A 13,410-nucleotide genomic window follows, 5' to 3' on the forward strand; every position below is an offset into this window, starting at 1 on the left:
CTTTCCCAAGAACAGAAGTGAGTCCTTGCTCTGTTTGATTTTTTTTTCTTCCTGAAACTGGAGATTCATTTAAGAATGGAAGCAACAAGAGTCAGAGTGAGTTTTCTTTATCCCTTCCAATTTCCTTTCTACACTAACCTATGACCCTGAAACCTTGGCCACTAAAAAAAAAAACAAGATCAAGGATAGATACACTGAATGTGATGTTGTCTCAGATAGTGAGAGGATTTGTAGTCCAGCATCTATTCAGGCTCACGTAAGTTGTCCTCCAGGGAAGTAACTTCCAAAGCTACTCCATGGGAGTAGATCAGAACCAAGACAAGACTACTGCATCCGTCAGTTTCATGAGCATTGTGATGTTATTGAGAGGCAGAAAACTCGTACTATTAATTAAAACAACACTACTGAACACTTCACAACAGAAGATTCAAAGAAGGGAAACAGTCATACATATTTATGAGTCAAATACCCATACTGGCGTATTTACGTTACATCAAAGAGTACATGTGCCTGATATTTGCTCGGTTCCTTTGGTAATTATTTACATCAGCGTTTTCTAATGTGAGGGCTTTGGCCTGCCGGGCTGCAGCCTGAGGGGGCTGCAAGGTTCACTCACAGCCATCTTTCATTTGTATTCTTAATAACTTTCCCCACATGCCATCGGGGCTACATTTCCTCTAAATATAGGCGTCGATATTCAAACACCGATAAAAGCGAGACGGAGCCCCGCAAGCAGTCATCTGGGGAGAGCATGTTTGAGTTTGTTTTTTTCAATTAATCATTAATGAAATTGACTTTTTATGACAACTGGCTGCAACGGCAACAGTAGTATTTGGGAAAGTTTGTCGAACAATTTGTTCAAATTCAGCGTGCCATTTGTAATTCTGCGAGCCAATGTGGAATTGAAGTCGCTTTTACTCAAGAATATTATTTTTACCGTAGAGTGATTTAAAACGGACGTACCTGTAACATAGTCTCTCGTGAGCTCTTCCCTTACAAAAGGTGTCTTTAAAGCATTATATGGAGCAGTCGCTCTTGTTTTTACTGGCAAATACTGGCTCTGCAACTGTTTGTAGCCACATAGTGCCCAAGCACTTTCACACTTCATTTCCATGGTTACAACCTAATCTTAAAACTCAGACATCCAGCAAGGTTTGGGGAAAATAAAAAAATCATGCTTATCAAAACAATTCATACTTTGTATTGCTGTTATAAATACACTGTTTTTTTTGCATTTGTTTCATTTTAATAAACAAACAAAAGTCATTTCAGTTTTCTGTGAGAGTGATTATATAGCAGGATATTGTAATGTGAGATATGAGAATTTAAGAGGCACCTAAAAAGTGGTAGTAGCACTATAATATTGAAAATTAAATTCAATACAAATTGTCTCTCGTGCAGCTATTGTAAGTATTTCAGGTTTTGATCCCCAGCCTGTTTTTTTAGCCACATAGCATTCATAAATTGTAGTCAATTATAATGGAAAAAAAAGATGGATAATAAACAGGATTCATTGAAAGATGGCGAAGTGGATACAATGTTTTGCAACGATGAGAAAGTGTCAAAGAGGATTTTTAATATCACATTCAGTTACGACTCAATCGGCAGATGAAAGTCAAACTTAGTCAAATATCCTGGTGTGTGGTTATCGCACTGTTAAAGCGGTGTCGCCAGTCGCTTTACCTCAACCTGTTGTACTATACGTGTGAACATAAATAGACGTATTTAGCAGTTGCTATGTACCTCCAGCTGTCCAGGGTTTCTCCTACATGTATGGTGGCGCACCGCCGACACATCAATGAAAGCTGCTATGCTGCTTATGAATGAAAAAGATCTGTTTTCCTTCTTTAGTGAGATGAAAAGGTTGGGTTTTTTTCCAGGAAAAAGCTTTTCAGTGATGTGTTCTTGTGTGGTTCTGATGAAAGCGGAAGGACCAGTCAAATGTCTCTATTTTCCCTGAAGTTTTCCAAGTCTTCTCTGTCACCCACCCGACTTTGCTGATGTTTTTCTAAATCCTTCAAAGTGTCCTTCTTGCCTCCTTCAAGAAGCTGTTTGTCTCTCTGTTGTCTCTCGGTGTAATGTGTCTGTTGAAATGTCTGATGGTGTAATGAGATGCCCTGCCTTCAGGGAGGATTAAAGTCTGACAGAATACAAACAAAAGCAAGGAAGAAAAGAGTGCGTGCTGACCCACTGTTGGCATCTGCTTCCACAAACCTCACTATTTCAGCCCTTCAGCTTGTTAGCCTGTCATCCTTCTGGCTGCCAACGTCTTTGGCCAAGGAGAGTCTGTGTTTATCCACCATCTAATGGAAATGATAGCGGGTTTTCCTCAACATCGGAAACATTTTTTTGCTATTAATACTTGTTTTATGTCATGTACTTATGTCATGTAATGAAGCTGGCTCATGGTTGACAGCTAAGTTATTACAATGACAGTGAAATATGAACAGAATAATAACAGGGAAATCAAGTGAATGCCTAATACTGTGCGGGACATTTCTATGTATTCTGCTTGGTTCCAATACGATTGAAGCAGAATGCCACACAGCAAAGGAGTCAAAATGAAGACAGTGATTTTTTTTAAGTTTCAGTTGACTATATAATGAGTATTTACTGTCCTTTAAAATACATGAGAACTGAAAATGGATTTTGAAATATATGGGACAAATGTTGTAAATTGAAGACTTTCAGAATTTCAGACACAACCAACATTTTTGTGCATATTTTGCAGAATGTAATTTCAGAATTACACATATACACATACTATTCCTGCTTGACTTTATTCCCATTCGATTTTCCCATCAAGTCATTTTCACATCGTTTTCAGTGCCTGCCTTTTGGCCTTGATGGCCCCTCACAACAGTCACTGGATATAATGTGGCCCTTGAGGAAATTGCCCACCCAAGTCTACACCATCAATGTTGAATCACACGATGCCATGTCATCTCTCTCAGCCCAATATTTTAGGTGATGGACTATGCATGAACAACGAACAAAAACAAAAAAAGAAAACGATGCATGTATATCATTCACCACACACTGAACTGCACACGACAGCACAAATTTCTCAAAACGAAGCCATTATTATGGACAGTCATATAGAATATAAAATGTGACATTTATATTCCTCCTCGATAGAAAAGGTCAATTACATCTCCATATTTCATTTCACTAATACACTTTATATTTTCTTGTCTTCACAGATGTAAAATGTAGTTCTGTGAGAGGAGAAGCTCCTGACTCCTTCATTCAGGATCAAAGATAAGATGTGTTAGCGCTGTTGTACCCTGAATGGAAAACATTTGGCCTGTGTCTCTTACGGAGCTTGTATGTGGCTGTGTGACTCACAGGAAGGTGCAGAGGATCTATTTTGGAATCTTGTGATCATCTGCGTAAAGATAGTGCAGCTGTCAGACAAAGCTTGTTTGTTAGGAGCCTTGGATGAAGAGGGTGAAGCTTCCACTGACGTTTGCTGAACACAGTGTCAACAACTCAGTTTAAAAGAAAAAGTCGGATTCAATTTGTGTGATGTTATTAAAAAAAGGAAAAATATGCAAGCACAAATATATATCTTTTTTTATTAATTTATTTTTATTTATGGATTCTGCTGCAACCAATGTAGCCGTGTGGAGAAATATGTGTTTTTTTTTTGTTGATGTTGGCCAGACTGTGCATGGCCTTAACACCTGCAAGTGGAGCTTAAAAACCAGATCTTTTCACTCACACATTCTTATGCATCGCAGAAAACAGAGACGTTCCCTACCATGTTTAACAGTCTTAAGCAGAAATATACACATAAGTGAGCGTCCAATTCCTTCCTTCTCATAATGTCATGAGATTGTTGACATTGTTCCTTTACGATACATTCGGTGATATGACAAATCCATTGTACCTAAATTGGACACTGGAAGGTGTTAGTCCATTTGTGTTCGGGCTGGGAAAACCTGCTAATCTTAACATGGTGTTGTGCCTGAGGTTTACCCGCGCCAAGCGCACACAATAGGGGGAGAGGACTCTCTGTACTCCGAACCACCACAGCGGCCACCATGGCAGGCACAGGAATATCTGGCCGACACCTCTCTTCTTCTCTCACTACCTCCTGTGCCATTGCTTCCCTCATTAGCTGCTGGTGTCATGAGTGATCATCTCTCCATGTCAGTTTCCATGCAGGGGAAAGCCGAATAGCTCGATTTAGTCGTGTCCGATTGCAGCGGTTTGTGTTTGTGCTGTGTTGACTGAACCGAATTACTGAGTAGCAGCGGCACAACCGTCAAAACTTGAACTGTCTTTGAACAGTCTGAAGGAGCGCTGCGCTTACTCAACACTTGGTCATTGTGATCAAAGACACACATCTGACTAAAGAGGTCCAGAATCTCTGCATCTGAGACTGTTCGTTCAATAGGTTTCTGGATTAAATTCACCTGTATTGAAATAAAATTATTGCAAGTGGTAAAATAGTGTTGTTTTTTTTGGGGGGGGGTTTTCATAGCATCACTGCACCACAAGTAAATTTGTAAGTCAATTTAATAAGTAACACCTTCTATTCAGTGTTTTTTCTGTGTTTCTCATTCTACTTGGAATTTCTGATCGTGAAAGTGAGCGAAATCCCTTTATATAATTTAAGGTGGGCTCATCTGTGTTCAACACCACAGTGATAGCGAAGTGCTAAGCAATGTGTGCGGATTCATGCGTATGCACAGATCCTTACATGCAGATTTATCGGTATGCTCTTAACTGGATTTAAGCGCATGTTTCACTATGACATTCACGCAAGCACTTATACACCATGGCTCTGGTCTGATCTCAGTCAAGGTAAACTGTTACATGCAGGCTTAGCCAAACCATTGTTACCCAGGTAGCATAGTTTGACTAGGAGAAATTCAGGTTTCTGTCCCACTGTAGGACAAAACTGCATTTTAGAAGTCTGATCTTGGCCAGGTTTTCTGTGATGATCACTCAGCCATTCACTACATCAGCTCATAAAACCTAAAACATATTTATTATCCATCTATGTGTTGAGTTTTATTTGTGTTTTTTATACGTGTATATGTATGACACAATGAATCCTAAGGTTTTATGTACACAACGATTCCCTCTGACACACATTAAAGGATCCTGGACACAAAACTGTTTTGCCGCAGTGAAGTTTTGTCATCTTTCACAGATTGGATGAATTTGCGCCCTGTTTCCAGAATCGTTCTCCCTGGGAAAGCACCTCTCATGGAGGGTGTCTGGATATTAAGGACTGTACGGTAGCAATGTATACTCTGTTAGAATAAAGGTTTAATGGCAAATGTCATACTGAATATTTCTGCTCTCTTTTGCAGTTTGTTGAGTTTTAAAGCTTGTGTTTTTTGGCTGTCATTGACAGGACAGCTTCTTCCTTCAGGGCATTTTTACATGTCACCGACAGGGTATTTCCTTTTCTCCATTTCTTTAGAGTATTCCTCCTTGTCTACCGCCGGCGGGTGAATGACTGCATTGCAATCTAACACCTCATTACATACAGCAAAAGCACGTCACGGCCATTTTGGAAAAGATCATGTCATGCATATGATTAAACCAGTGCACCGCCGAGTATCTATTCTTCCCATGGCCTGTATGCAACAAATGCCTTGTCACATGAAGGAGCAGCTCTGTAGCAGGGTTTATATCTTGTGGCTACTTGTGTCAAGATTTACTTCGTTGGCATTTAAGAAACCCAGCTATTTGGTTGTCACACTTCAACAGTGCTCCATCAGCATGGTGATACAACAGGACAGACAGAGTGAGGTGCTGTTGACATGGGTCAGTGGTCAGAGCTGTGACTCATGCCTGTTGATCTGAAAGCCAGGGACCAGCATATGCAAGGAAGAAAGTGTTTGTTTTTTTTCCTCGCTCTCTCCAAGTGTGCGTGTTGTGCCTTGACTGCGCTCGTATCAGTTGCTAAACCATCCATCAAATTACAGCGGCAACTGAGCATCCATCACCCCATCCATCATCCAAGGGCAACAGACGGAGAGACAGAACTCAGCGTGAGATGTCACGGACGAGTGGAGGGATAACAAGGGAGACAGGAGGGGAGGCAAAGTTTAAATTAGCCAAGAAACTACCTCTTGCTAGCTATATTGAACTGAAACTATCGTTAGGTTGAATTTATTCAGATTCCGAGTAGTTTTTTTGTCTTTCTAGGTTTACAAACTCTCACATCTCAGATGTGGTAACCTGTGTGATCCTTTCTTTCTTAGGCTCTGATCCATTTTAACTTAACATGAGCACTTTCTTGGGACACTTCATGACGTCACACGTAACGACAATGTGGACAGCAAGACAACATTGGCTGCCGTGCTGTGTTTTGTTTCCTGCATATCGAGTGTTGGAGACATTTTGGAAATGCCAGCTCCAACGTTTTTGCAGCCTCTTGCATTGCCGCTGATAATCTCACTTGGTTTGGTGAATCAACGGAGAACAAATGGGCGGTGCCGAAGCCGGTTTTGCATGTTGCGGTGATAGATCTGTTAGAGGTATGACGATGTTAAGGTTAGCCTGGATGCTAGCTGATGTTGCTGTTGTTTGTTTAGAAGAAATAAAAACATATTGTTGTACGAACATGTTGTATTGCTCATGTTGTCAGACACGGTAGACCATTTGGGTCATAACGTGTGATAGGAGAGAAAGTAAACAAACGGAAGAGTCGTCCTTGCTACTGAAATGTCCCTCTTGTCCTATCCAACATGGTTTTTAAATAAAGTACTTTGGTATCCTGGAAATCTATCTACACTTCATATTCCCACATGGTTTCAAGTCAGCCACGGAGCTCCCTCAGTGTGAAGGGATGATTTCACGTGGTGAACAGCGACTGCCCTCGGTCTTAGGAGTATTGGCACACACTACACTTAGACGTGAACGCGCAAAGCTGAGTGTTACGACCAAACACGAGTGTTAGGGTGAGAAATGGGACACAGCCATAGCACCATCCTGGACAAACTTAACTTCAAAGGTCCATCAGAAGTGTGGTGTGAAGAAGATGAGAGTCCGCGTCTATTTACTTGTGATCATAATTTAGATTCATATCCGTAGCACACTGGAAACATTTCTTGTGGATCCACCGGGTACCATGTGAAATGATGCATGAAATAAGCATCTGCATATTTGCAGTACAATAAGATGACCCAGGCAAGGAGAGGCAATGATGCAGGTTTAAGAGTGAGTCACAGGTGCACCTACTTTGCATAACCGAAAACAGAAGGAATTTGCTGAAATGAAAGCAAGCCGAGGTACTGTTTGACAGGCAAAAATGCAACTGAAATTTTCATATTCCACTTTTATCTTGCTGGTCATCAGCAATGAACACCCAGACCAGAGCTAAGCCTCCTTGACTGACAACCCGAATGCGATTAAAAATTTCCACTTCAGCTGATCTCTCTGCATTGTATTAATCTTGGAGAAGGTCCATGCACACGGACATAGCAACATGGTGTTTCAACCTCTACAGACCAGAGCTTTTCTTGAGTTTTGCTTTAGTTAACTAAACTTTGTCTTGTAAGAAAAAATGTTTTTGCACAGATTAATGACCTTGTTTTTATATATATATATATATATATATATATATATATATATATATATATATATATATATATATATATATATATATATATATATATATATATATATATATATATATATATATATATGTATATATATATGTGTGTGTGTGTGTGTGTGTGTGACATATGCAGAGTCTGCGTCATTGCATCACGACATATGGGACGTGTACTGTATATCATGAGGCTTTGAAGTCAGTACACACCTGAAGTCAACACCTGAGTCTCGAGCCCAGTGTTGCTTCACATGGGAGACCGTGGCTGGAGGCATTTTTAGGATTCCTCTTGAGGAGATTCAATTCAGCAGCCGATTGAACATGCATCGTCCATAAAGTTGCCACTTTCAGAGAAGATATTCACTCGACTGGATGTCTCACTAGGAGATGGATTGTGCTAGAGGGGAGAAATTGTGGTTTATACGAGCAGTATAACTTTGAGAAGAATTATGTTCCACTTGGCTCATAGTTGAGAGGCCGTTCGTATGCAGTATTACTAGTGCTGTGTGATTGTACGATAATGACTTAGTGTGAAAAGGTTGTTGTTCAATTCAAAACATTGTGCATGCTGTTGTCACAGGAGTGAGCAACACGTCTTCACTCATCCGTCAGTGTCCCTCTCCTTCACACGCAGCTCACTCTGATCTCCTGTGCAGTTCAAGCCTCCACCTCCTCTTTACTCTCTCTACAAACCTTTATATCATCTGCAAACATCATTGTCCTCAGACTCCTCCCTTCCCTTGTCTGTCATTCTGTCCATCACCATTGTAAACAAGAGGGATTGACCACTCACATCTCACCGCAGTCTCGCCGTCTTCACACTCATATGCTGTAGCATCACATATGTCTCACACTGTATCACGCTGTCAAACCGTAGGCTTTCTTTAGATCAATAAAGACCCTGTTCTGACCTTTCTAGACTTTGTTATGTCTGCAGGGCAAAATATAAAACAATCAACATTCACCCTTTTGCTGCAGCTTAAAACCTCATATTTATATTGTTTTTATATGCATTTTCTTGCCTATTGGACACTGCCAACTGCAGTCCAGTTGATGAAAGCTTTCAAGAGTCTTTCTGAAAATTTTAATTGAGGGGATGAAAAAGTTTTTCATTCAATTTTTCAGAGCAGACACTTGAGATAACAGAGGGCAGTAAGGACAAGTAATTGTGAGCTCCATAATGTCCCGACAAAAAGATTGAAGAAGGTGAAAAAAAACTGTTGTACTCCGAGTCATAGTCTTACACTCTCTGTGTAATATATGGCAGGATTAATTAAAAGCTGAATATGCGGCTTGACTCAAGTGCCACGCTGAATTTATGCTCCTCCGCTGGTGTTTTTGATCGAATGATAAAGCAATTTCCCTCATATTAGTCTCTGTGACAGACATTCTCATCCAAGATCAGCATGTAGCAATTACTTTCCAAACCTTTAACTGAAGGAGGCGGTCATTGAGTTTCAGTGTCCAACTGTGCCATCTGTGAAACTGGCCCCTGAAAGAACTTCAGATCCTGCCTCAACAGAGTGAGCTGTATTGCCTCAACTCTTTGGTGGGGAAACAGCTGGTAAATGAGGGTATGCTTTTGCTATATTGTGGCTCAAAGAGCAGACAATTGTTCATTTGTAAGCTGTAAACCGGTGTAAAACATTAGTAGCTAGGATTTTAGATAACTGACTTTGAATTGAATTTATTAGCGTGACTGCGCAACACCAGACTGTGTTTCTCAGAAATCGAAACGGGAAGCAAATGAGAGGCTTTTGTTGTCACCCGTTTGTTTCAAGATATCATCGAGGCATCACTCAATCGTGTGGAGTAACCATAAACTCCTTGCATAAAGAACGATGACCCTTATCTGTTTGTAACGTGTACACAAGTGTTGCATGTGATAACAAGTCCCCAGTGTCCTTCAAACGTGTCCTTTGTTTTTCTGTTAGATTTCTCTGACAATTTATAAGCACAGTTATCCTTCAGTCTGAATGTGCACTCATCCAATATTTATTGTTGTTATCTGTCTGTGTTCCTGATACCTGTGTTTAGTTATGCATGAATGCAACATGATAAATATGACATTTTTACACAGCCTAACTCAGGTTGTGAAGGATGAATGTGAAAGATGTGCGACCTCATCGACTTCTAATCACCCTGGTTTTCATAACGTTTGCCTCATTTCATTGCATTCATGGTCACTCATGGTAACGCAGCAGGACTGGTGGGTCTCGCCACAATCTTAAATTAGATTTAGTTATATAACTGCTAATTAACTGTCGCTTCTATTGCTGAAGTACTTGGCGCAGACAGAGGAATTGAAATAACTGGAGTCTGGAGTCTGACTGTGCAACACAAATACTAGAGATATGAACTTGGGATTCCAAAACTGGTCGCACAGCACTGTTAACTTACAGGATTCTCATGATTCTACACCGCTGACTGAAACTAGCAGATGGCAGAGTCAGTGCTGTGCTGAGCAGCTAACTGTCAATCTCTCTTTCTCCTTTAAAAAAACAAACGCACTTTTACCTACATTGCAGGGACCAATATTGCAAAAACTGCAGTAGCTGTCATCAGTTTCATGTGTCCGTCTTAGATAGGTTACCCCTTTGGATTCTTTGTTGCTTTCAACAGAATGACGCCCCTCAGGAGTCAGGGTCACGGTTGTATTTACTGTGCAAAAAGATAGAAACACACATAGGTTCTCTGAATCGCAACACAACCCCTGCGCACCTACACATCAAACCCACACACACACAGTGAAGCACAGACCTCCACGTGGCTGATTTAATGCAGTTTTGCACTTTTATCCCATAGATAACAACATTGTTCATGGAAACAACTGTCCCTTCAACTTTTACATGATAAATACTGCTCATATCATAACTGAAAATCACTGAGTTGTATGTGAGTTTCACATGCCGTCAGTTTAGCAAGAAAGAAAACAAACTGCTGGAATTGTGTCATAACACAGAGCACCAGTAAAAATCAGACAAATCCAACATATCAAAGAGACTTCTAGTATAAATGTAAAATAAGTATTCCCCCAAATCTAGATAGAAATACAATGGAATACAACGACATATATAAAGTGACATCCGACTTGCGACCTGCTCGACTTACGTCCACCCGTACTTCCGACTGCGGCCAGCAGATGCTTTTTTTTTTTTTTTTTAATTCAATGTCTGGCACCGCAGCACGTAGCAGCCCGGCAACGCACACGACAGTTACGGCAGCACAGTATCCCAGCATCGCACTCTCACACAGCCATCTATCACTACAGTAGTACCTATAACCCTCACGTTGGATATTTTGAATGGTATTCAATTTACATCCAATCTGAATTATGACCGGTTGGTCGGAACCTGATCCCAGTCGTAAGTCGGATATTACTTGTATATACCAAACGTAGGATGGTTTTATATATATATATATATATATATATAGGCATATTCTGGCGTATTCAACAGTGGAAGCAACATAATAAAGGGAACTACATTTATAATATCTGTTGAATTTAAATGATAGACGCTATCTTATAGGTATCTCACCTTTCTGCAGTTTGTCATAGTTACTAAGCTGAGTCACACTGCATTGTCCATGACAAGCTACACCAAAGTATAAAACTTCTTCTTCTTAAAACTGTGTTTTTACTGAGGAACACTTTCAACAGCTCTCATTCACTTTGATAGACAGCAGCTATCAATACTGGCAGACCATTCAAGGTGGAATTGTGTGGATTTGTTTTTGAACCCTTTCATCCTTAGAAGAGAAAGAGACTTTTTATGATGACATGTGGGAGTAGCAATATCTTCACAATGGTGTTTACTCTTTCATACTAATGAGCCCAGGATTCTGTAGGCAACACTAACGCGTGTGAGAGCAGTTTGAAGATGCATTGTGCTTTGAGATTAGTGACCTGAGATACTGCGAGTCCCCAGAATAAAGCAGCTACAGTTCATTTAGAGTCGCAAAACAGATTTTGTATGAGAAAGTTTTTCTCAAGTTTTCTTGAAAGGTGCAGACATCTGGTGGTATGAGAGCATCAATGAAACACGGAAGACCATAATACAAATAACAGTATTTGTGTCTCGAAATAGCAAAAGTTACAAGCAAGTTTCAAGAGTTTTGGGGAAATTGGAACGCTTATTTTCTGCGTACTGTTTGTCAAGACATGTCTAAGGAACAGGTCAAGTTCCCGCATTCACTCAAACTTGAGTTTTTCTCTGCAAACATTTTCCCGGCGTGTGTCCCTTTACCTGCAGTGACGACTGGAAATGTTCAGGTTGACACAAAGGAACAAATGACACTTTTGACGCACTTTTAAAACCCATTGTGATTTCAACTCCCTTGAGATAATGTTTTTTTTTTTATTGGTCTGAGCGTTTCACCGTATTTAAAACATTTTTAGAACCATTTAGTTGGAATATCATGCTTAAACACATTCAAATGTTGCACCATTATATGGTCTGGAGACACTTGCTGGGAGTAGATTTTGAATGCTTTGTTAATATAAATGAAACGCTGACAATGCACCTCGACATGAAGAACTAACAAAACACGCTTGTCACCGATATGTGACGCATCCTGGTGCCACTGGTCTCTTGCAAAGCCTGAACATTTGGCGGTATTGCTGTTCTGATTACATATGCAGTCTCATCCCCAGAAAGACTCATGATCTGGGGTGAGTCACTACAACCTGGTTGTGGTACTGGGCTGTGGCAAACCACCACTGGATTTGGTGTGAGTAGGGAGTACGACGGAGTACTTGACAAAAAGAAAATAAGATGAATAACTACGAACAGTATGAGACTTCAGTTGTCATATTACATGCTGAAAGTAGTACAGAAATAGAGACTGTAAAGATGATGTCACGCCACGATGCACCTTGGTTGTGGGAGGCATTATTGCTAATGTAAACCAAGAAATGTGGGAAACAAACAAGATGGCAGGGAGAAATGAAGTAGGGCAAACAAAATGGGGGACACTATCATGACCGACCACAGGAGCAGTACAGTACTAGGAGCAGTACAGTGTGGAGTAACTGCTACTAGTAGTCAACATTACGACATTAAACTTGTAATATTATGAGTTCATTACAAAATTAAATGTTCTTTTTTCTTTGTGTGGCCTGATACTCATTGCAAGTACTGACAGTAATATCATTTTTGGTGAGGATTAATTTCGATGAATTAAAAGAAATGACTGGGCAGACTGGATGTGGCTTACAAGGCACATGCCATAAGTGATACAAAAGGTGTTTAGGTTCATTGACTGTGTCTCAATGTGAGAGGGAAGCTCTACAATTGTTAAAATCCAGTGTTGCAAGGGTGCTTTCTCTTTGATATGAAGTGATTTTCTTACACAAACAGAAACAGTTCCTTAATTTCTGAGACTTGCTTGTCTGTGAGAAGCAAGTAGTGGAGCAGCAAGAGAGAAGACACTTCTTCTGAAAGGACAATTATGAATAAATGGATGAAATAGATTTTCGCCCTGTCTTGCAGTGTTGATTACTGTTTATCTTTCAACTTAAAAGCACACAGAGACAATAAAAACACTCTTCGCAGCACAAATAAACAGATTTCTACGTCTGAAAGCACATAAATGCACCGTTTTACATTTCCCTGTTTTATAATTGGTTATGGATTCTGACTCCTGCTTTTGCGACTGCAGATGATGTGGCGGGAAATTGTTCCTTTTTTCATGACAGGAAAACACACAAGCATTTGGTGGGTTGTAAATACCCCAAACAGGAGGGAACCGGTCTTTATTTTAGGAGTTCTTGTGTGCATTTGCAAGCACCTATGACAGAGAGAAAGCAACTTGATGACGACTGTTGACAG

The 13,410-nt window shown here is 40.3% G+C and overlaps 1 protein-coding gene across 1 annotated transcript in view; it reads left to right on the forward strand.

The window, feature by feature from the left end:
• LOC128757289 (thyrotropin-releasing hormone-degrading ectoenzyme-like) overlaps positions 1-13,410 on the forward strand; it is a 162,770-nt gene that overhangs the window by 32,391 nt on the left and 116,969 nt on the right. The gene's annotated exons all lie outside the window — the stretch shown is intronic.

This window comes from Synchiropus splendidus, chromosome 4, assembly GCF_027744825.2.
Source record: "Synchiropus splendidus isolate RoL2022-P1 chromosome 4, RoL_Sspl_1.0, whole genome shotgun sequence".
In the NCBI taxonomy this organism is placed as follows: Eukaryota; Metazoa; Chordata; class Actinopteri; order Syngnathiformes; family Callionymidae; genus Synchiropus; species Synchiropus splendidus.